General features: G+C 42.9%; 1 protein-coding gene and 1 non-coding gene across 4 annotated transcripts in view; one reads left to right on the top strand and one right to left on the bottom strand.

Moving 5' to 3' along the window:
• The window catches only part of LOC138953913 (probable G-protein coupled receptor No18), an 88943-nt gene that overhangs the window by 42487 nt on the left and 21259 nt on the right, over positions 1–25197 (top strand). The gene's annotated exons all lie outside the window — the stretch shown is intronic.
• Positions 24222–24294, bottom strand: Trnat-ugu (transfer RNA threonine (anticodon UGU)). The gene has a single exon. It is a non-coding gene; the product is annotated as a tRNA-Thr (tRNA).

Genomic DNA, 25197 nt, shown 5'->3' with positions numbered 1-25197 from the left:
AGAAATAGAGCGACAGAGAGACTTTCACGGGTCTTGACCTTGTTCTTAGACGTATGATTGAATTCTTTGAGTATCATATATACATCTCAGGTCGGCACGTCAGTGTAACACATTTCATTACAAGAGCGCCCTTAGCTTATAAATGTAGTTTTGGAAAAATGTGAGGACAGACGGAAATTTTCGAGTTCGACTTCGAGTTCCAAGAATCTTTATTTGCGCTTTATATGAAAAAGGTGCAGTTGGACAAACAGTATGTGTCCAGTCACCATTTTGTCTATTCAATTTTGTGTCACGTGCAACATCTCTGTCAATATTGGTCGTCAGAGAGCTGTTCACTTAATCATTTATATGAAAAAGGGTGTGTCTGGAAAATACGAAAATGCGATTGTCAGTATTAAATTGCGGTTTAAACGTGAACGTATTGGATCCCTTGAATGAAATACGACGATTAGCCATCAGAAATCAATAGATCACGGGAGTGGCTCAGGCTTACAAAATTTCCAATGACTGCTTGAGTACACATGTACCCAGATCCGATATGCAGTTACGACGGCTGTGTGGTGTATATTTAAATATGTATATCTTTATTGGTCTAAGATATTTTTAAACATCTGAAAGACAAAACGAAGGCCGAAACGTGAAATTCGGTCCATGTTGGCTCCAAGCCAGTACAGTTTGTATCGACCCCCCGCGGGTTAGGGGGAAAAATTTACCCGATGCTCCCCAGCATGTCGTAAGAGGCGACTAACGGATTCTGTTTCTCCTTTTACCCTTGTTAAGTGTTTCTTGTATAGAATATAGTCAATGTTTGTAAAGATTTTAGTCAAGCAGTGTGTAAGAAATGTTAAGTCCTTTGTACTGGAAACTTCCATTCTCCCAGTAAGGTCATCATATTGTACTACGTTGCAAGCCCCTGGAACAATTTTTTGATTAGTGCTTTTGTGAACAAGAAACAATTAACAAGTGGCTCTATCCCATCCCCTACCCCCACCCCTTTCCCCGTCGCGATATATCCTTGAACGGTTGAAAACGACGTTAAACACCAAATAAAGAAAAAAAAAGTTTGTATCGTGTTGAGAACAACAGTGGGACCTGCGGACCAACTGAGCTATATTAATCAAGGGATCACAACCACGGTACGTGCTAGTACTGAGCTGGTAATACAATCGTGTTACGGTACTCAACAGGAAAGGCGTCAAAATATTCATTTGTCGCAAAATGACAAAGCTTGTAAAGTTCAGAAGGAAGAAACATATGAATTAAAGCTCTCCTTTGTGGACAGCATAAATCGGGTCCTTATTTTTCAAGCTCAGTCAGAATTTCCCGTAATCGGATTAAGAAAAGGACGCTCCCACAATCCGCGAAACCGGTGGGTTGTCAGTGCACCCCAGACAAAATACACAAGGCGTTTCACCACTAGCTTTTCACAGTCTACTGAAAAGTACTTATACGCACAGGGAGATATGCACGCACGCACGCATTCAGTTACAAACACAAACGCACGCAATCAGCGGAAGACACACAGACAAGCGCAGACACAGACAGACACAGATTCACAGTCACACACACACACACATACACACATACTCACGCTCGCACGCACGTACGTACGCACGCACACACACACACACACACACACACACACACACACACACCTGCGGACATAGTTACAGCTTGTCATAGCGATAGTGTAAATCGCGTGGCGGCAATGTATAAAAACTAATCTGGGAGTGACTGGGCCGATTAAATATTCACAACGCTACCATGCCGGCTCGACATATAATACTAATATCCGAAAATGCAGACGGACCTGCTCGCGGTGAAAAAAACGGTTTTTCCGTTGCAACATTGAATACATACACAACACTCCCTTCATCTTCATTTCCTGGTACCCCACCTTGTTTCTGTGTCGCCCTAGGTTACCCGTGAAATTGACTTTTATATTTAGTCAAGTTTTGACTAAATATTTTAACATCGAGGGGGAATCGAAACGAGGGTCGTGGTGTATGTGCGTGTGTGCGTGTGTGCGTGTGTGTGTGTGTGTGTGTGTGTGTGTGTAGAGCGATTCAGACTAAACTACTGGACCGATCTTTATGAAATTTGACATGAGAGTTCCTGGGTATGAAATCCCCGAACGTTTTTTTCATTTTTTTGATAAATGTCTTTGATGACGTCATATCCGGCTTTTCGTGAAAGTTGAGGCGGCACTGTCACGCCCTCATTTTTCAACCAAATTGGTTCAAATTTTGGTCAAGTAATCTTCGACAAAGCCCGGACTTCGGTATTGCATTTCAGCGTGGTGGCTTAAACATTAGTTAATAACTTTGGTCATTAAAAATCGGAAAATTGTAAAAAAAATCAAAAATTTATAAAACGATCCAAATTTACGTTTATCTTATTCTCCATCACTTGCTGATTCCAAAAACATATAAATATGTTATAATCGGATTAAAAACAAGCTCTGAAAATTAAATATATAAAAATTATTATCAAAATTAAAGTGTCCAAATCAATTTAAAAACACTTTCATCTTGTCGGTTCCTGATTCCAAAAACATATAGATATGATATGTTTGGATTAAAAACACGCTCAGAAAGTTAAAACAAAGAGAGGTACAGAAAAGCGTGCTATCCTTCTTAGCGCAACTACTTACCCCGCTCTTCTTGTCAATTTCACTGCCTTTGCCATGAGCGGTGGCCTGACGATGCTACGAGTAAAATGGCATTGCGTTCAGTTTCATTCTGTGAGTTCGACAGCTACTTGACTAAATATTGTATTTTCGCCTTACGCGACTTTTTTGATTCTACGGTGTCATGTGAGCGCATGAAGTATTATTTACTCTGATCTTCATTGCTTTCAAATGTTTCGGAGGTGTGAGGTGGTGGAAATAATTATAATAATTTATGTAGTCGTTTTTCAACTGAAAGGTCCAAAATTGAACAGCGTTAGCAGTTTTATTCACGCCACCTTCAGTTATATCCGTGTACACAAATTAAAAAGAAATAAAATTAAAAAAAGTTCCATCCGAACCTAAAGGTCGGATTTTAAGACTCTTGGTTCGAAAGCAGTGAGTTTTTGTCTGACTCGCAATGAGAAGGTAAGAGCAATTATTTTCATCGCCGTTTTGTGAGTGAATTTATTGTTATAACTATGTTCTGGAGACATTTTACCTCTGGTCGTGTACTTTGGCTGGGCGCTGTTGAAGTTAATTAGTTGTGTCACGTAGCCAGTTAGGCTTGTCCGTTTATCTTGCTACCAACACAGAGGTCATCTAGTGAAAAGGAAACGGTTCAGAGAGAGAGAGAGAGAGAGAGCGAGAGAGAGAGAGAGAGAGAGAGAGAGAGAGAGAGAGAGACGTCCGAACTGAATGAAAACTCAGATGGGGGGGGGGGGGGGGGGGGGTGCGAGATGGGAGGGTGCGAGATGAGAGGGGGCAATTCGGGACTTCATCTCTTGCATGGGTAGATATGTATTAGTTTATCTCCAAGTTAAGGGAGGCAGAGACTAATAAAGATCTCATGTCTTCGGTCTGCTTTTTGCAGAACGTTTCTTCATGGCCGATAGACCGCTAACGCTCTCGACTTACGTACGGACAGAAGACATAGGATTATATCTATCTGGAAGACGTTTTCTTGTGATTGTGTACTTACGTTGGTTGTAATTGTACTTTTTTTTTATTTGTTTGAGGTTCTTGATTTTTGTGTATGTCGTAGTTTATGATATGCAAAATATGTCCCCGTTTCAGTTTATTGTCACTAGTATGGAGAAGGAAAAAAACCCGCTTTTTATATTTAGTCAAGTTTTGACTAAATATTTTAACATCGAGGGGGAATCGAAACGAGGGTCGTGGTGTATGTGCGTGCGTGCGTGCGTGTGTGTGTGTGTGTGTGTGTGTGTGTGTGTAGAGCGATTCAGACTAAACTACTGGACCGATCTTTATGAAATTTGACATGAGAGTTCCTGGGTATGAAATCCCCGAACGTTTTTTTCATTTTTTTGATAAATGTCTTTGATGACGTCATATCCGGCTTTTCGTGAAAGTTGAGGCGGCACTGTCACGCCCTCATTTTTCAACCAAATTGGTTCAAATTTTGGTCAAGTAATCTTCGACGAAGCCCGGGGTTCGGTATTGCATTTCAGCTTGGTGGCTTAAAAATTAATTAATGACTTTGGTCATTAAAAATCGGAAAATTGTAAAAAAAAATAAAAATTTATAAAACGATCCAAATTTACGTTTATCTTATTCTCCATCATTTGCTGATTCCAAAAACATATAAATATGTTATATTCGGATTAAAAACAAGCTCTGAAAATTAAATATATAAAAATTATTATTAAAATTAAATTGTCCAAATCAATTTAAAAACACTTTCATCTTATTCCTTGTCGGTTCCTGATTCCAAAAACATATAGATATGATATGTTTGGATTAAAAACACGCTCAGAAAGTTAAAACAAAGAGAGGTATAGAAAAGCGTGCTATCCTTCTTAGCGCAACTACTACCCCGCTCTTCTTGTCAATTTCACTGCCTTTGCCATGAGCGGTGGACTGACGATGCTACGAGTATACGGTCTTGCTGAAAAATGGCAGCTACTTGACTAAATATTGTATTTTCGCCTTACGCGACTTGTTTGTTGTTGTTGTAAGTGGAAACAAATGAAAACGATCCCACAAGTAGATTGTTACACCCTTTCAAGCGTGCTGGCTAATTTAGCCGACACAGCAATGCTCTTTGGGGTGCTACAAGACAGACTTAACGGATTATTACCCCCCTCATTTATCCACGTGCCCTTTTGTCCGCAAGTCTTAGGGCGTCGTGTGCAGTATTTTCTTTCCTCTTTCAGCCGGTGCAGTTTCTTTTGAAGCGCAGTATAATTGGCGACGCCGGGGGCGCATGTGGGCAGAAACTTAGTAGGGCATTATTTGCCGAGTCACCGGTAATGGGGAGTGTGATTTGTCTGCATTAGTGCTGCTTTGCGTACACTGACTTGTTTCATTGTGTCTCAAGGCGGTGCGGTTCGTTTCACCCACATAATGAGAATGTGTTACTTAGTCTTACAGAGCCTACTTTACTGAGCTTTCGCAATTGCCAGCCATAATAACGTTTAACTGAGTTTTTAATACCAAAAAAGATGTGCATGTGTAGTGTAGCACACATTGTGATGTTGAAATTTTTGTTTGTGTGTGTTTGTGTGTTTTCCATTGAAGGAGCATGTAAATATTTCTTTACTACCTTTTATTGAAAGATCGTATCTTTAGTGATGTGTTCAGTTTTAGTTAAACATTATTATGAATGATTATTATGCGTGCTGAACAGATCGCATGAGCCGATTTTGGTTCAAGAAGACGCCCCGGACACCAGATAATTATGTCCAGGTATACAACGTTAATATTCGTTAAAATAATAATAGTATCCTAGCATATAACCACGTCATTTCCCAAATAGACACTAGTTCTGGGGACAAAAAAACCCAAGTTAGCATAGCATAGAATAGTTGTTATTCTTGCTGAACGATATTTGATACAGCGACTTATCCAACATTCTTTTCAAGGCTGTAAAACGGTGTAGTTCTCAAACACCCGTGTGTTTATTCACCGGTACATGCAGCAACAATAATGTAACCATTGTGACCTTACCGTGCAATATCACACACACACACACACACACACACACACACACACACACACACACACACACACACACACACACACACACACATATTCCAAGCACCCTTTGTCCATGGTCATAGTCGACTCTTGTCTCCGTAAATGTATAGATAGACGAATGACACAAATGACGTAACTTCTATAAAAAGCGCTTGCTCATCACTATAGTTTTCGCACCTGTCGCCAGGTGGCGTTGTCGGCGTTGTAACTGGAGCAGACGACCGAATCGTCCAATGGACATGTTCATCATGGCGCCCACTCACAATCGATAAACATTCCACCAGGGACGCTCCAGTTGTCAATGATACTCACTCTTATCACAATAGAGGGCAACAAGAATATACGCATGATCTGAAGCACTTTTAATCCAACAGCATTAGGCTGCAGGCGAGTCGAAACGATACTGGTAGGGAATCATTAGACAATGGAATAAAGGAAAACAATTTATGAAATGGGTCCAGAAAATGTAATAGAGGGAAAATCGATGCAAGGGATGGGATTAAGAAACGGGTTCAAATAAGTAAACATTGCCCTGGCCTGGCACACGCTCCATACTTAGTGTCAACATTACGCCAGCATTGCAATTAGCTGCTTATTCATCTTGAACGCATGGCCAGATACATTGAGCTCAGCGATTTGCTAGCTTTTAGGCATAGTTTTTCCGAGAAATCTACGAATCTTATGGTTGGATGCTTCCGACTGACCAGAAGATAATCCCAATGTCTTACAGTGATGAGTGAATCACGCCAAAACGACCACATCATTTGCATGACCTTTGCTTCTGAATCATATTCGTAGCTTGAGGGTATTGCAGACGTCACCATTTCTATAGCGACCTAAGGGTAGTTTCTTTCCTGTATGTCTTATAAATGTCATTTTCGGTGGCCTGAGGTTGGGGGAAGGGGGGGGGGGGGGGGGGGGGGGAGAGAGTGTATGAAAAGGGTGTGTGACTACTTCATTATCTTTTTTTTGTGTGTACATCGAACCCAGACGAAGACGGCACGGTACGCCCCATCAACATAATTATTTTCTCATTGATCTTTGAGCTTATCTTGCGTGTAGAACAAGAATTCAAAACTCAGGGCCAACCCATGTAACTTTCATTTGGAAAATATATCTTGAACCCAGTCTCGATGGAATGGCGAATCCTCTGTTTCAAGATCCTCCGATTTAAGACTTCTTTTTCAGATTTTCAAGCAGATTATATAATTATTTCGCCAAGTTTTAACACAATATTAGAAGGGAGTGATACTTAAATTGGGGGTGTTAATAGTGGGATTCCACCGTAGTTCGGCCAACAGTTCCACCTCTGTCGAGAAAGCAATTATGCTGTGTTTTTTACATTTAGTCAAGTTTTGACTAAATGTTTTAACATAGAGGGAGAATCGAGACAAGGGTCGTGGTGTATGTGTGTGTGTGTGTGTGTGTCTGTGCGTGTGCGTGTGTGGAGCGATTCAGAGTAAACTACTGGACCGATCTTTATGAAATTTGACATGAGAGTTCCTGGGTATGATATCCCCAGACGTTTTTTTCTTTTTTTTGGATAAACGTCTTTGATGACGTCATATCCGGCTTTTTGTACAAGTTAAGGCGGCACTGTCACACCCTCATTTTTCAATTAAATTGATTGAAATTTTGGCCAAGCAATCTTCGACGAAGGCCGGACTTTGGTATTGCATTTCAGCTTGTAGGCTTAAAAATTAGTTAATGACTTTGGTCATTAAACATCCGAAAATTGTAATTAAAATTATTTTTTTATAAAACGATCCAAAATTACGTTAATCTTATTCTTCATTATTTTCTGATTCCCAAAAAATATAAATATGTTATATCCGGATTAAAAACAAGCTCTGAAAATTAAAAATATAAAACTTATGATCAAAACTAAATTTCCGAAATCGATTTAAAAACAATTTTATCTTATTCCTTGTTGGTTCCTGATTCCAAAAACATATCGATATGATATGTTTGGATTAAAAACACGCTTAGAAAGTTAAAGCGAAGAGAGGTACAGAAAAGCGTGCTATGCAGCACAGCGAAACCACTACCGCGCTAAACAGGCTCGTCAATTTCACTGCCTTTTGTACAGGCGGACTACGGTCACTGTGAAAAAATGCAGTGCGTTCAGTTTCATTCTGTGAGTTCCACAGCTTGACTAAATGTAGTAATTTCGCCTTACGCGACTTGTTTTAATATGTGTCCAAGTGAATTTTTTTTAATTATGCAATGAAATAACCTGGCCATATCTTTGGTGTCGTTTACACGCAGAGGACGGTATCTTTAAAACACTTTGCAGTGTCCTTGAAAGGTCGAGAGTAATGAGTTCAACGTTTGTCGTAAATTATCTCTTTTCTCTTTAATCACACTGGCACACAGACGGGCGTGATAAATGTAATCGCCGTAGAAGTGCAATGCAGAGTGTGCAATACTAGCACAGTCCTTCTTGTGAAAACAGCTCTGCGACCTATCTCAGACCTGCTCAAGCTTTTACTTTGAATAAGTATTCCCAGTATTGGCGTTAACAAACCGGCACGGTTGGCCTAGTGGTAAGGCGTCCGCCCCGTGATCGGGAGGTCGTGGGTTCGAACCCCGGCCGGGTCATACCTAAGACTTTAAAATTGGCAATCTAGTGGCTGCTCCGCCTGGCGTCTGGCATTATGGGGTTAGTGCTAGGACTGGTTGGTCCGGTGTCAGAATAATGTGACTGGGTGAGACATGAAGCCTGTGCTGCGACTTCTGTCTTGTGTGTGGCGCACGTTATATGTCAAAGCAGCACCGCCCTGATATGGCCCTTTGTGGTCGGCTGGGCGTTAAGCAAAAAAACAAACAAACAAATTGGCGTTAACCGGTTTATTATGAGAAAATACCGGAAAATAATTGGCTGCCGGTATAACCTACCGGTTGATTTTTAGAACTACCGGGTTTTTTTCGCAGGTAAAACAACAAAACCAGTACTCTGAGTTGGACTCCATACTGGTTCCAATGACCAGCCTACCTCTTTTTTTTTCTGGATAGTTTTCAACATATAAGTTTGTGTACCAGTTTGAAACAATATTAGCGTCTTCCCTGATTTCAACTTGGACACTTGCCAGAAATGAACATCCTGGGTGCTCTCGGTGGACAGTTAGAATTGTTGATGATTTAATTTCTCAGCGGACACAGTTGCTTTTTGTGAATAATTATTCATACAAAAATTCTTACTTTGCACAGGAAGTACGCAGGATGTTGACTGTTGGTATATATATGAAAAAATATATATAATATTAGAAATTAAAGTATATGAGAGAGAGAGAGAGAGAGAGAGAGAGAGAGAGAGAGAGTTAGAGAGAGAGCTAGAGAGAGAGCTAGAGAGAGAGAGAGAGAGAGAGAGAGAGAGAGAGAGAGAGAGAGAGAGAGAGAGAGAGAGAGAGAGAGAGAGAGAGAGAGAGAGAGAGAGAGATTATTAAATTATTCTTTAATTTCTGATTCATTCGCTTGCGGCTTCGTGGCAGGCGGAAGAAAAAAATCAGCCAGATAAGTTTTCGTTATTGTTTGTCTGTGCACTTAAAAGACCGTTCATTTTTCATTGTATGCCTTTGACCCCGTCCGGGGCATAGGCCGCCAACAAGAGCTCGCCAGGCACTCCGATCCTGGGCCAATCTCTCCAGTTGTCTCCAGGTGTAGCCGATGTGTTTCACCTCTGCCTCCAAGTCACGACGCCAGGTGTTTCTCGGCCGGCCTCGTCTCCTCTTGCCCTGCGGGTTCCATGTGAGGGCCTGTCGCGTGATGCTGGTTGTCGTCTTGCGGAGTGTGTGGCCAATCCACCGGAAGCGTCTTTGCAGAATGTCCTGTTCTACGGATAACTGTTTTGTTCGCTGCCAAAGGTCTTTGTTGCTGATGGTGTCAGGCCAGCGAATTCGGAGGATTCTTCTGAGGCAGGTGTTAATGAAGGTCTGGATTTTTCTTGTGATGGCAACTGTAGTTCTCCAGGTTTCGGCTCCATACAGCAAGACTGACTTCACCGTGGTGTTGAAAATCCTGAGCTTGGTGTTGATGCTCAGGTCTGCTGATGCCCATACGTTCTTCAGTTGAAGGAAAGCTGCTCTTGCTTTGCCAATCCGGACTCTAACATCAACGTCCGTGCCACCCTGCTTGTCGACAATGCTTCCGAAATAGGTGAAATTGTCTACCTCTTGCAGTGCTTCACCATCCAGCGTGATGGGGGTCGTGTTGGCTGCTGCGTTGGTCCTAAGGACCTTGCTCTTCCCCTTGTGGATGTTGAGGCCAAATCGAGCTGAGTTGTTGGCCACAGTGCTGGTCTTCTCCTGCATTTGTTGTTGGGTATGGGAAAGAAGGGCCACGTCATCTGCAAAGTCCAGGTCATCCAACTGTGTCCAGAGTGTCCACTGGATTCCGTTCCGCTTCTGGGCTGTGGATGCCTTCATCACCCAGTCAATCACAAGTAGGAACAGGAAAGGCGATAGTAGACATACTTGTCTCACGCCTGTGCTCACTTGGAAGGCATCTGTTAGTTGACAGCCGTGGACTACTCTGCAGGTCAAACCCTCGTGTGAGTTCCTGATGATGTTGGTGATCTTTTCCGGCACTCCATGATGTCTCAGCAGTTTCCAGAGGCTTTGTCGGTCAACGCTGTCAAACGCTTTCTCGTAGTCAATAAAGTTGACATAAAGAGACGAGTTCCATTCCTGTGACTGTTCGAGGATGATGCGCAGCGTTGCTATCTGGTCCGTGCATGACCTGTCTTTTCGGAATCCTGCTTGATGGTCCCGCAGCTGTGGATCGACAGCGTCTTTCAGTCTATTCAGTAGCACCCGATTGAACACTTTGCCTGGGATAGATGGTCGTCGGCTCGGTGGTTTCCAGAGGCATCTGGCTTTCGCCACCGTGCTTCATAAGCTCTCCAGCTGGAGATCCATCTTCTCCCAGGGCCGAAATGTTCCTTGTATCTCTTGTTGACGTTTCTGTAACGAGTACTTTTTTTTCCATGGATGAGTTGTTAGCCCTTCGCACAACCCCCAACCTGGAGGGCCAGGGTGTATACTTAGTCTGGCCCCATTCACCTCAGACCTGTCCGGCGTGGTTACACCTGCCAGGAGCACTATGAAGGCTCCGGCCGGCATAGCTCTTTGGATCATCAGGGCACGCAAGCTGCTACGCCACGGCAAGGCATATACACCAGTAGCAACAAAAGACCGTTGGGTCGATATATTTGTGAATGTATTGTTTTGTCAATAACAAACGTTCCAACAACCTACTTTTTTTGTTTTTTGATTCTGTTGATATAATTATGTTCAAATGGAGGGCTGTTCTTATCACATATAGCCTTGCTAGATCGGAGATGGTAAGCCTAACTTTTCACCGGAAGGACTGTGTCTTCGAGATGACACTGAAAAGTAGGTCACTGATTTATGTGCGGTGCAACAACTGCACTATTTAACTCGGCGGAATGCCCTCGTGGCACACGGTCGTAAAAAGGCTTCACGCGTTCATCCTGGTATGATCGTCCTTTGGATTATAGTTTGACTGTGTGTGTGGAATGAAGAGTTTTCTTAATAGTTGTCATCTGTGTAACACCTGCAGCTCGATTTAAAAAAAAACTTTTTTAACTTGCAGGTAAGATTTCAACGTATTTTAAAATGCTCACTCTCTGTCAATATTCTTATTTTTCTATCAGTCTGTGCGTCGGTCTGTGTGCGTGCATGTGTGTATATCATCTCTCTGTGTCTCTTTCTTACTCTTTCTGACTCTCGGCTCCGGCTCCGGCTCTCTCTCTCTCTCTCTCTCTCTCTCTCTCTCTCTCTCTCTCTCTCTTTCTCCCTGTCTCTCTCTGTCTCTCTCTCTCTCTCTCTCTGTCTCTGTCTCTGTCTCTCTCTGTCTCTCTGTCTCTGTCTCTCTGTCTCTCTCTCTCTGTCTCTCTCTGTCTCTGTCTCTCTCTGTCTCTGTCTCTCTCTCTCTCTCTCTCTCTCTCTCTCTCTCTCTCTCTCTCTCTCTCTCTCTCTCTCTCTTTGTGTCCTTTAGGTTGGGGTTGGGTAGCTGACACCTTTGTAATTTATATATAATCCACATTGGAGGTACGAGATTTTTTAACCCAACCTTTTGGTTCTTGAAAAGAATTCACACAAAATGTGTTGCTTTAAACATTACCATTGAAACAGAGAGTCACTTAACAGGTACGGTGAGAAATTGTTTAGCCGCCCCCCCCCCCCCCATCCCCCGTCCTCCTTGAATATACAGTATATCGTAAAGCGTCACCCTGTTGGGCAGAAACAGCTCAATAATTTAAACAAGTCGCGTAAGGCGAAAATACAACATTTAGTCAATCTCAGTCGAACTCGCAGAATGAAACTGAACGCATTGCATTTTTTTTGCAAGACCGTACACTCGTAGCATCGTCTGTCCACCGCTGGTGGCAAAGGCAGTGAAATTAACAATCCAGAAAAGCGCGGTAGCGGTAGCGCTGAGGAGGATAGCACGCTTTTCTATATCTCTATTCTTTTTAACTCTCTGAACGTGTTTTTAATCCAAACATATCATATCTATATGTTTTTGAAATCAGGAACGGACAAGAAATAAGATGAAATTGTTTTTAAATCGATTTCGGAAATTTAATTTTGATCATAATTTTTATATTTTTAATTTTCAGAGCTTGTTTTTAATCCGAATATAACATATTTATATGTTTTTGGAATCAGAAAATGATGAAGAATACGATAAACGTAATTTTGGATCGTTTTATAAAAAAATAATTTTAATTACAATTTTCAGATTTTTAATGACCAAAGTCATTAATTAAATTTTAAGCCTCCAAGCTGAAATGCAATACCAAAGTCCGGCCTTCGTCGAAGATTGCTTGGCCAAAATTTCAATCAATTTAATTGAAAAATGAGGGTGTGACAGTGCCGCCTCAACTTTTACAAAATGCCGGATATGACGTCATCAAAGACATTTATCGAAAAAATGAAAAAAACGTCTGGGGATATCATACCCAGGAACTCTCATGAAAAATTTCATAAAGATCGGTCCAGTAGTTTACTCTGAATCGCTCTACACACACACACACACACACACACACACACACACACACACACACACACACACACACACACACACACACACACACACACACACACACACACACACACATACACCACGACCCTCGTTTCGATTCCCCCCTCTATGTTAAAACATTTAGTCAAAACTTGACTAAATGTAAAAACACAAGCTGAATGAACTTCATAATACAGGATGACAGTGGATGAGATAGTTGGAAGCGGCGGCGGTGGATGGGTGGGTGGGGGGGAGGGGAGACTGAGAGAGAGAGAGAGGGAGGGGGATGCTTGTAGTTAAAACGTCGCGTCGGTGACCCAGACACCAGCGCCTTTAACATAAAGACGGCCGTTACAAAGCAGCAGAATGAAATCAGTTTTACGCCATCTCCCATAAAACGAGGGACGGTCTTGAGGCAACCCATAAAAACACGGAAACCTCTCATGAAAAAGAAATATAAATCAAAGACCTCGCAACCCCTGCGCACGTTAAAGACACATATCTTCCCGTGAAAACAGCCCAACTCACCATCTCAGGTCTGGCCACGCTTTCACGTGGGATAAGAACATCCCTCCACTTGATCATATGCCAAAAATCAACAGCCTGCAAGCTTCCTGTTATATATTATAGAGTTAGTATTTTTCTAGTGCCAGAGCCCCAGAAAAAGATCACTCGGGCGGCCGCATAATGGCCAACGCGTCACAAACCCACCATCTTAAGGGCAGAATATACCTTCGCAGAGTCAGCGGCACAGACGACGCACTTATATTATTGATGCTGCGATAGGGATTATGACGAGTACTTGGCCTGCTTTCTTTTCACGCAACGTGCAGCGGGCTGGTATAATCTGCAGTGCGTCGTCTGTGCCGCTGACATTGCGCAGGTATATTCTGCCCCTTATACAAGCTGCAAATCGGCACGCGATTGCTACTGAGGTCAGTTAAGAAATTAATTCATATATGAAAAGGTAAGACATAAGACATAAGACATAAGACTTTATTTCAACCATGTGCAGTACACTAGGGACATGTTTTGGCCAGAGTACAATCAATCAATCCATACACGCCCTTCCAAACATCGCTTGCAATCTCAGTCACACACACGCTCACGCACGCCCGCATACATTCCCCACACAAAACCCACAACAGCACACACGCGCAAGCATGCTCCTCCTTAACAAAACGTGTTTAACCATCAATTGTACATATGCGTAAGATAAACAGTATAGAAGTATCAGTAAGAATTGTATGTTGGACAAGTGGAAGGATGTTCTTATCCCTTGTATAAGATTCTGAGAATCTGAGATGACGAACTGCACAGTTTTCACAGGAAGGACTGTGCCTTTTAAAGGCGGACAGACAACAAGGGAAGACGGGCACGTCGGGTGGGTGATTTATTGTTTTGTCGTCTGCCAGTACCCCAGTCCAATCCACCCGTCTCGGAGCCACGTACTCCCGCTAAGGGGTCGGGTGACTGATAAAGGGGTAGGGGCTCGGCGTCCGCGTGTCGGTCTGTCTGTGCGCGTGGGGAGAGGACCGGGATACCTTGTGGGATGTCGAGACTACGACATTTTGAGGGAGAGAGAAGTTGTGATGAAAGGGTCTGTGCTGCGTTTTTTTGTCACGAGGCTATTTTGGATGGATTCTGAATGGTTAAATTAAACGTTGGTAAACCCTCCTGCTCATCTGTGAAAAATGGAGCAAACGCGCGCACGCAAGCACACGCGTACTCTCTCTCTCTCTCTCTCTCTCTCTCTCTCTCTCTCTATCTCTATCTGTCTCTCTCTGTCTCTCTCTCTGTCTCTCTCTCTGTCTGTCTGTCTCTCTCTCTGTGTCTCTGTCTCTCTCTCTGTCTCTCTCTCTGTGTGTCTCTCTCTCTCTGTCTCCCTCTGTCTCTGTCTCTCTCTGTCTCTGTCTCTGTCTCTCTCTCTCTCTCTCTCTCTCTCTCTCTCTCTCTCTCTCTCTCTCTCTCTCTCTCTGTTCGTATGTTTGTGGTCGTTCTGCATGGTGCTTGTGTTGCATTACCTTTGTTTGTTTTCTTCTCTTCTTTGATTTGTGCTTTTTATATTTAGTCAAGTTTTGACTAAATATTTTAACATCGAGGGGGAATCGAAACGAGGGTCGTGGTGTATGTGTGTGTGTGTGTGCGTGTGTGTGTGTGTGTAGAGCGATTCAGACTAAACTACTGGACCGATCTTTATGAAATTTGACATGAGAGTTCCTGGGTATGAAATCCCCGAACGTTTTTTTCATTTTTTTGATAAATGTCTTTGATGACGTCATATCCGGCTTTTCGTGAAAGTTGAGGCGGCACTGTCACGCCCTCATTTTTCAACCAAATTGGTTGAAATTTTGGTCAAGTACTCTTCGACGAAGCCCGGGGTTCGGTATTGCATTTCAGCTTGGTGGCTTAAAAATTAATTTATGACTTTGGTCATTAAAAATCTGAAAATTGTAAAAAAAAATAAAAATTTATAAAACGATCCAAATTTACGTTTATCTTATTCGCCATCATTTGCTGATTCCAAAAACATATCAATATGTTATATTCGAATTAAAAACAAGCTCTAAAAATTAAATATATAAAAATTATTATCAATTTTTTTTTTCGAAATCAATTTAAAAACACTTTCATCTTATTCCTTGTCGGTTCCTGATTCCAAAAATATATAGATATGATATGTTTGGATTAAAAACACGCTCAGAAAGTTAAAACGAAGAGAGGTACAGAAAAGCGTGCTATCCTTCTCAGCGCAACGAATACCCCGCTCTTCTTGTCAATTCCACGTGCACTGCCTTTGCCACGGGCGGTGGAGTGACGATGCTACGAGTATACGGTCTTGCTGCGTTGCGTTGCGTTCAGTTTCATTCTGTGAGTTCGACAGCTACTTGACTAAATATTGTATTTTCGCCTTACGCGACTTGTTTATATTTAGTCAAGTTTTGACTAAATATTTTAACATCGAGGGGGAATCGAAACGAGGGTCGTGGTGTATGTGCGTGTGTGCGTGTGTGTGTGTGTGTAGAGCGATTCAGACTAAACTACTGGACCGATCTTTATGAAATTTGACATGAGAGTTCCTGGGTATGAAATCCCCGAACGTTTTTTTCATTTTTTTGATAAATGTCTTTGATGACGTCATATCCGGCTTTTCGTGAAAGTTGAGGCGGCACTGTCACGCCCTCATTTTTCAACCAAATTGGTTGAAATTTTGGTCAAGTAATCTTCGACGAAGCCCGGACTTCGGTATTGCATTTCAGCTTGGTGGCTTAAAAATTAATTAATGACTTTGGTCATTAAGAATCTGAAAATTGTAAAAAAAAATAAAAATTTATAAAACGATCCAAATTTACGTTTATCTTATTCTCCATCATTTGCTGATTCCAAAAACATATAAATATGTTATATTCGGATTAAAAACAAGCTCTGAAAATTAAATATATAAAAATTATTATCAAAATTAAATTGTCCAAATCAATTTAAAAACACTTTCATCTTATTCCTTGTCGGTTCCTGATTCCAAAAACATATAGATATGATATGTTTGGATTAAAAACACGCTCAGAAAGTTAAAACAAAGAGAGGTACAGAAAAGCGTGCTATCCTTCTTAGCGCAACTACTACCCCGCTCTTCTTGTCAATTTCACTGCCTTTGCTATGAGCGGTGGACTGACGATGCTACGAGTATACGGTCTTGCTGAAAAATGGCATTGCGTTCAGTTTCATTCTGTGAGTTCGACAGCTACTTGACTAAATATTGTATTTTCGCCTTACGCGACTTGTTTTTTATATTTAGTCAAGTTTTGACTAAATATTTTAACATCGAGGGGGAATCGAAACGAGGGTATGGTGTATGTGTGTCTGTCTGTGCGTGTGTGTGTGTGTGTGTGTGTGTGTGTGTAGAGCGATTCAGACTAAACTACTGGACCGATCTTTATGAAATTTGACATGAGAGTTCCTGGGTATGAAATCCCCGAACGTTTTTTTCATTTTTTTGATAAATGTCTTTGATGACGTCATATCCGGCTTTTCGTGAAAGTTGAGGCGGCACTGTCACGCCCTCATTTTTCAACCAAATTGGTTGAAATTTTGGTCAAGTAATCTTCGACGAAGCCCGGACTTCGGTATTGCATTTCAGCTTGGTGGCTTAAAAATTAATTAATGACTTTGGTCATTAAAAATCGGAAAATTGTAAAAAAAATTAAAAATTTATAAAACGATCCAAATTTACGTTTATCTTATTCTCCATCATTTGCTGATTCCAAAAACATATAAATATGTTATATTCGGATTAAAAACAAGCTCTGAAAATTAAATATATAAAAATTATTATCAAATTTTTTTTTTTCGAAATCGTTTTAAAAACACTTTCATCTTATTCCTTGTCGGTTCCTGATTCCAAAAACATATAGATATGATATGTTTGGATTAAAAACACGCTCAGAAAGTTAAAACGAAGAGAGGTACAGAAAAGCGTGCTATCCTTCTCAGCGCAACGAATATCCCGCTCTTCTTGTCAATTCCACGGGCACTGCCTTTGCCACGGGCGGTGGAGTGACGATGCTACGAGTATACGGTCTTGCTGCTTTGCGTTGCGTTCAGTTTCATTCTGTGAGCCTCAGCTACTTGACTAAATATTGTATTTTCGCCTTACGCGACTTGTTTATTATATCTAGTCAAGTTTTGACTAAATATTTTAACGTAGAGGGGGGAATCGAGACGAGGGTCGTGGTGTATGTGTGTGTGTGTGTGTGTCTGTGTGTGTGTGTGTGTGTGTGTGTGTAGAGCGATTCAGACTAAACTACTGGACCGATCTTTATGAAATTTGACATGAGAGTTCCTGGGTATGAAATCCCCGAACGTTTTTTTCATTTTTTTGATAAATGTCTTTGATGACGTCATATCCGGCTTTTCGTGAAAGTTGAGGCGGCACTGTCACGCCCTCATTTTTCAACCAAATTGGTTCAAATTTTGGTCAAGTAATATTCGACGAAGCCCGGACTTCGGTATTGCATTTCAGCTTGGTGGCTTAAAAATTAATTATGACTTTGGTCATTAAAAATCTGAAAATTGCAAAAAAATTAAAAATTTATAAAACGATCCAAATTTACGTTTATCTTATTCTCCATCATTTGCTGATTCCAAAAACATATAAATATGTTATATTCGGATTAAAAACAAGCTCTGAAAATTAAATATATAAAAATTATTATCAAAATTAAATTGTCCAAATCAATTTAAAAACACTTTCATCTTATTCCTTGTCGGTTCCTGATTCCAAAAAACATATAGATATGATATGTTTGGATTAAAAACACGCTCAGAAAGTTAAAACAAAGAGAGGTACAGAAAAGCGTGCTATCCTTCTTAGCGCAACTACTACCCCGCTCTTCTTGTCAATTTCACTGCCTTTGCCATGAGCGGTGGACTGACGATGCTACGAGTATACGGTCTTGCTGAAAAATGGCATTGCGTTCAGTTTCATTCTGTGAGTTCGACAGCTACTTGACTAAATATTGTATTTTCGCCTTACGCGACTTGTTTACTATTGCGTTGCAGTGAAGAACTATTGGTTGTAATCCTGTAAGTAATGTTGTTACTGTATATAACACGTATACAAGAAATTAATAAAAACACGCTTAAACCAAGTTCTGCGACCTTTTATGCTGGTTGTATTCCATTTCTTTTTCTTCTCTGTATATTTAAAAAAAAAAAAACCCACTGTCGCGTATATTTCATATTGTATCAAATTAATTTGTCTGCGGACACGTTGTAAGACCAGACATTGTGCCTGTCTTTTTTGTATAAAAATGAAACTCAAGTCAGTCTCTTTGTCATATTAAAAAGTTGAAGATTTTTCTCTTGAAGTGGCGACATAGGGCTTCCTCCCCTCCCCCCTCCCATTGCTCCCTCCCCCACACATCACCCCCCCTACCCCCTCCTACCTGCAAGGGTTCGCTACTGTTGTGTTTGTCGCTTGTGTGAAGCTACGGCGCTCTCCTTTTTACATTTAGTCAAGTTTTGACTAAATGTTTTAACATAGAGGGGGAATCGAGACGAGGGTCGTGGTGTATGTGTGTGTGTGTCTGTGTCTGTGTCTGTTTGTGTGTCTGTGTGTGTGTCTGTGTGTGTGTCTGTGTGTGTGTCTGTGCGTGTGTGTGTGTAGAGCGATTCAGAGTAAACTACTGGACCGATCTTTATTAAATTTTACATGAGAGTTCCTGGGTATGATATCCCCAGACGTTTTTTTCATTTTTTCGATAAATGTCTTTTATGACGTCATATCCGGCTTTTTGTAAAAGTTGAGGCGGCTCTGTCACACCTTCATTTTTCAATCAAATTGATTGACATTTGGGCCAAGAAATCTTCGACGAAGGCCGGACTTCGGTATTGCATTTCAGCATGTAGGCTTGAAAATTAATTGATGACTTTGGTCATGAAAAATCTGAAAATTGTAAAAAAAAATAAAAATTTATAAAACGATCCAAATTTACGTTCGTCTTATTTTTTATCATGTTCTGATTCCAAAAACATATAAATATGTTATATTTGGATTAAAAACAAGCTCTGAAAATAAAAAATATAAAAATTATGATCAAAATTAAATTTCCGAAATCGATTTAAAAACAATTTCATCTTATTCCTTGTCGGTTCCCCATCTTAAAAAAAGGGAAGGATCCAAAGAAGGCCACCAGCTATCGCCCAATCAGCCTCACCAGCTGTGTTGTGAAGACCCTGGAGAGAATTGTGAACGAGCGCCTCAGGTGGTACCTGGAATCCAGGAACCTCCTCGCCCCTGAACAAACTGGATTCCGACAGTTCCGCAGCACTGAAGATCAGGTCACTTACCTGGCGCAAGAAGTTGAAGATGCCTTTCAGGAACAGAAGCTGGTCTTCGTCACCTGTATAGATCTTCAGAAGGCCTTTGACAAGGTCTGGAAAGATGGACTCCTTGTAAAACTGCTGAGGAAAGGCGTGTCCAGCAACATGTACCAGTGGATTCGCTCTTACCTCTATAACCGCAGGGCAAGAGTTAACGTCGACCAGACCAAAAGCAAGAAGTTCCTCCTTCGTCATGGCGTCCCTCAGGGCGGAGTCCTCTCCCCCACACTCTTCCTTCTCTTCATCGACGATCTGGTGTCTGAGATGCCCAAGGGGATCAAAGCTGCTCTCTACGCAGACGACCTTGTGATCTGGTGCAAGGAGGAGCACGCAAGTACTGCCACCTACAGAATGCAGCAAGCGGCAGATAGGCTGAACGCATGGGCAGAAGATTGGTGCGTCTCCATCAACAAGGAGAAATCCTCCACCACCTTATTCACACTGTCGCCAAAGCAGAAAGCCGGAACCATTAGGCTTGGTGGAACTCCTCTGAGAGAGGATGAAGAAGCAACGTACCTTGGTGTCACCTTTGATAGACGGCAGACCTGGAAACCACACATTGCACAGGCAGAGACGAAGGCCCGGCGCAAGCTAGCCATACTCAGGAAGCTGGCAGGTACCACCTGGGGAGCGAACGAGAAGATACTGAAGACAGTATACCAGGGAACAATCAGACCCCACCTCGAGTACGGCTCCACAGCGTGGTCAACCTCAGCCAAGACAAACCTGCAGACCCTTGACCGTGTGCAAAACCAGGCCCTCCGACTCATCACCGGTGCAATGAAATCCACGCCCATCAAGGAAATGGAGAAGCTTACCACCATCCAACCCCTCTGTCAGAGAAGAGAAGCCAAGACTATGGTACAGGCCGAGAAGCTCAAGTGCCTACCCGACCACCCCATGAAGCACAGACTGAGCAACTTCACCAAGAACCGGCTTAAACGGAGCAGTTTTGTACACGAGAGCAAGAGACTTTCTCGACAGTACAGGGTAGTCCTTCCACAGAACACTCCACCAGATCAAGAAGAAGAGGAAACCCCCAAGGCAACAGAGAAACCAGGCATCCAGATCTGCACCAGTGTTCCACATGTTACCTCAGGAGAAGATCAGAATGACACAGCTCGACAGGCACTCACCTTAGCCCTGATCGACGAACAGTACCCAAAAGAGGCGTGGATCCATGTATACACCGATGGATCAGCAACTAACGCCGTGCTCAATGGAGGTGCAGGCATTCTCATCCAGTTCCCTGGGGGACATACAGCTACATCCAGCGTTGCCACTGGCAAACACTGCACAAACTATAAAGCAGAAGCAGAAGCTCTCATGCAGGCCGCCTCCTTCGTTCAGGACTCCGCAGACCCTTGCTACCAAGTTGTCTTCCTCTCGGACGCCCTTTCAGTCCTTCAGGCCCTAGAGAACGACAAACTCCCACAGCTGGCCAAAGCATTACAGATGGTCAGACAAACCAGAACCCCCACACGGTCTACTCCTTGTCGTGGGGTGGGGGCTTGAGTATCTCGATAACCCGGAGAGCTATGCCAGCCGGAGCAAATGCTCCTGGTAGGGCCACCCATGCTGGACAGGTCAAAGGATAGAGGTCAGACTAAGCTAGACCAGCTCCCCCATGAGTCTAAAATGGTTTGCGTAGGGTCAACACCCCTGCCTAGAAAAAGACTACGTTACAGAAGCATCAACGACAAATATCCAAGAAACTACCGAGGGATCATGCTGCTGTCCGTGCCAGGGAAGGTTCTCAACCGAATCCTTTTGGATAGAATGAAGGAGGCAGTTGACACCAAGCTCAGGGATGAACAGGCAGGTTTCAGGAAGAACAGATCCTGTCCTGACCAGATTGCCAGTTTACGCATCATAGTGGAGCAGTCGCTGGAGTGGAAGTCTCCTCTATACATCAACTTCATTGATTATGAGAAAGCCTTCGACAGCGTGGACAGAGAGTCACTGTGGAAACTCATGCGGCACTACGGCATTCCAGAGAAATTCATCTCCCTCATCCGGGGCACCTACCAGGATATGAAGTGTAGAGTCGCACATGCTGGCCAGCTATCCGACAGTTTTGAGGTGAAAACGGGGGTACGACAAGGATGTATACTGTCACCATTCCTATTTCTTCTGGCTATCGACTGGATCATGAAGACCATAACAGCAGGCAGGAGAAATGGGATACAATGGACACTCTTTGATCAACTGGAAGACCTCGACTTTGCGGATGATCTTGCCCTCCTTTCCCACAACCATGCCCAAATGCAAGACAAGACTACTCACCTGGAGACAATATCAGCCGGTGTAGGACTCAAGATCAACAAGAGGAAAACCGAATTGATTAAGACCAACACCACAGCCGACAATCCGGTGATGATCAATGGGGAGCCCATCAAGGAAGTGGAGTCCTTTGTTTACCTGGGGAGCATCATTGACGGACAAGGAGGCTCGGACAGGGACGTCAAAGCAAGGATTGGGAAAGCACGGGGAGCCTTTGTCATGCTAAAGAAGATCTGGAGTTCCAAGGAGATTAGCCAAAGGACGAAGCTTCGAATCTTCAATTCAAATGTCAAGTCTGTTCTTCTCTATGGGTGTGAGACATGGAGGACAACAGAGACCATGCTGGGAAAGATCCAAATCTTTGTCAACACCTGCTTGAGGCGCATCCTAAACATCAGATGGACGGACAGAATCCGAAATGAAGACCTTTGGCAGAGAGCTGACCAGAAACCAGCGGCGCAGCAAATTCTCCGGAGGAAATGGGGCTGGATAGGGCACACCCTGAGAAAGCCAGCATCCAGTATCACGAGGCAAGCCCTGAAGTGGAATCCACAAGGGAAAAGGAAGAGAGGCCGGCCGCGCAACAGCTGGAGACGAGACACTGAAGCAGAGATCAACAGGCAGGGGAAGACCTGGAGCCAGATCGAAAGGGCAGCCCAGGACCGTGTCGGATGGAGAATTGTCGTCGATGGCCTATGCTCCCCCGGGGGTTCATAATGGCCTAAGTAAGTAAGTAAGACAAACCAGAAGAGTTGTCCTCCAGTGGATACCAGCACACTGTGGGATACCAGGAAATGAAAGGGCAGATGAGCTGGCAAAAGAAGGAGCCGTGGAAGACCAACCTGAAAACAGTGTCAGCTTTAGTGAGCAGAAGACAATCATCAAGGCATTGATGAGGCCATGGACAAACAGAGATGACTACCACACAATGTCCAGAGAGCAGCAAGTCAACCTCATCAGGCTGCGTACTGGCCACAACAGGCTCAATGCTCACATGAACCGAAAGTTCAAGCTGGCGCCATCACCAACCTGTGCCTGCGGTCAAGAGGACCAAACAGCGGAACACATCTTACAGCGATGTCCCTTACTAGATGAGGAACGAAAAGAAGTGTGGCCGTCACCAACTCCCTTGCAGACCAAACTATACGGCAGTCGACAGGAGTTGGAGAAAACGACAACATTTATCACCAGTGCTGGACTGATTGTGTAACCTCTGCGAACGCCAAGAAGAAGAAGAAGAAGATTCCCAGGAACTCTCATGTCAAATTTCATAAAGATCGGTCCAGTAGTTTAGTCTGAATCGCTCTACACACACACACACAGACAGACAGACAGACAGACAGACAGACACACACACACACACACACACACACACACACACACACACAGACAGACAGACAGACACACACACACACACACACACATACACCACACCCTCGTCTCGATTCCCCCCTCTACGTTAAAACATTTAGTCAAAACTTGACTAAATGTAAAAAGACGCCACAAAAGTAATTATAGCGCCACGTGTAAGTTCTCAATATTCTGGGTTTTTTAATTTTAAATTAAAATTTTTTTTTTTTATAAACAGAAAGCGCAAAAGTGTTTCGAGAATAAAGTTTGTCTCGTTGACTTTGTCATCACGAGCAGTAGAAAGTTAAGTCCCTGCCAGAGTGTGTATTTTGACCCGACCTTATTGCCATGATATACACAGTGTGAAGAGATGGTTTATTTATCACATGGATGGTCTTGTCTCTCACGCATGCACAATAAAACAATAAAATCTTACTTCAGCGATTTAAGCGTGAATTTCTGTGATTGCTGCTAACATGTATTATAACTATCCGATTGCCTGACCTTTTTAGTACTTCGTTAAAGGCACCTTCCTTCCTGTGCATGCAAACCCTCCTGTAAAAATCACAAAAGTTCCCTCCAGGCTCTTACATGACATAAGAACATCCTTCCACTTGTACGCATACCAACACAAAGCCCAGACTGATTAGGCTGCTTTCAGGGCAACATGGGAATTTTTAAATTAAGGGTAAATTCATTTTTGTAACTGACACTTGTGCCAATCTGCGAATCTGATTTAGCACAAAAAAGAGTAAATTTTAAGGGGCTTATTGTCCGTCAGGTCTTAATTGCCTTATATTGGACATGAATTGGTTTATACGATTCGAGTTTTACGCCCTCACGGCTTTTTGATGTTTGCGTGTTTAGGTGGTATCAGCCATCTGCACTTATGGTAGAATGACCAAGATCTTTAACGTGCCATTGTGGTGACACGGGGGCCCATGGGAGATGGATACCGTCTCTGGGTCTGCACATAAAGTTGACCCGTGTCCGTCCCGGCCCGGATTCGAACCAGCGGCCTCTCGATCACAAGTCCAGTGCTCTGCCACCTGAGCTACCGGGGCCCCCCTCTGATTTAGCAGAAAATGTTACTGTGCACAGGAAATAACCAAGGTGATGATTTCATGGTGTATGCCCTCATGAAAGGATGTTCTTATCCGATGTAAAGGCCGGGGGCAGATCCGTGTTGCTTTACACCATTATTTACTTGGGAAGTGTTAGGTGTTGGTCGTGTGATTTGTCTATGTTTTCATTCGGAATCTGTGTGTGTGTTGTTTGTGTGCGTGCGTGCGTGCGTAGTTCTGTGTGTGTGTGTGTGTGCGACTGTGTGTCTGTATGTTTGCATTCGGAATCTGTGTGTGTGTTGTTTGTGTGCGTGCGTGCGTGGTTCTGTATGTGTGTGTGTGTGTGTGTACGTGTGTGTGTGTGTGTGTGTGTGTGTGTGTGTGTGTGTGTGCGCGCGCGCCTGTATGCGTCTGTCTGTCTGTCTGTCTGTCTGTCTGTCTGTCTGTATGGGATTTGTAAACTTCATAGTTTGATATTGCAATAGCTAACTTACTTTGATGTATTTGAATCTGCAATATGTACAGGATTGTATTTTGTATTGAATAGGATGTGTAGGTTGTGCGCAATAAAAATATTATTATTGTGATATAAAGACGATGCAGTTTCCACGGTGTGTCCGATCCGACTGAGCAACTATCTCCTTTCATGTACGTAACCTCCCACACGTTGTTGTGTACAAATCAGATCAAAAAGGAAAGACAGCCGGATGTTATTTACGATGGGGGGTTTGATAAGATCAGTATTATTATGATTATGAATCACCGCTGTGCGGCTGCGTTGTTTGGCCCTGAAGCTAAATGATGCTGTGAGGAAGTGTGCTTTTCAGCTGCGAGGTGTCCGCCCATACTTGAATGCACTGCGCTGTAGCTGCATCCTACTGCGCCGCTATACTTCTATACTTC

The sequence above is a fragment of the Littorina saxatilis genome, linkage group LG17, assembly GCF_037325665.1.
Source record: "Littorina saxatilis isolate snail1 linkage group LG17, US_GU_Lsax_2.0, whole genome shotgun sequence".
Taxonomy (NCBI): Eukaryota; Metazoa; Mollusca; class Gastropoda; order Littorinimorpha; family Littorinidae; genus Littorina; species Littorina saxatilis.
This window is presented reverse-complemented; position numbering and strand designations above follow the sequence as displayed.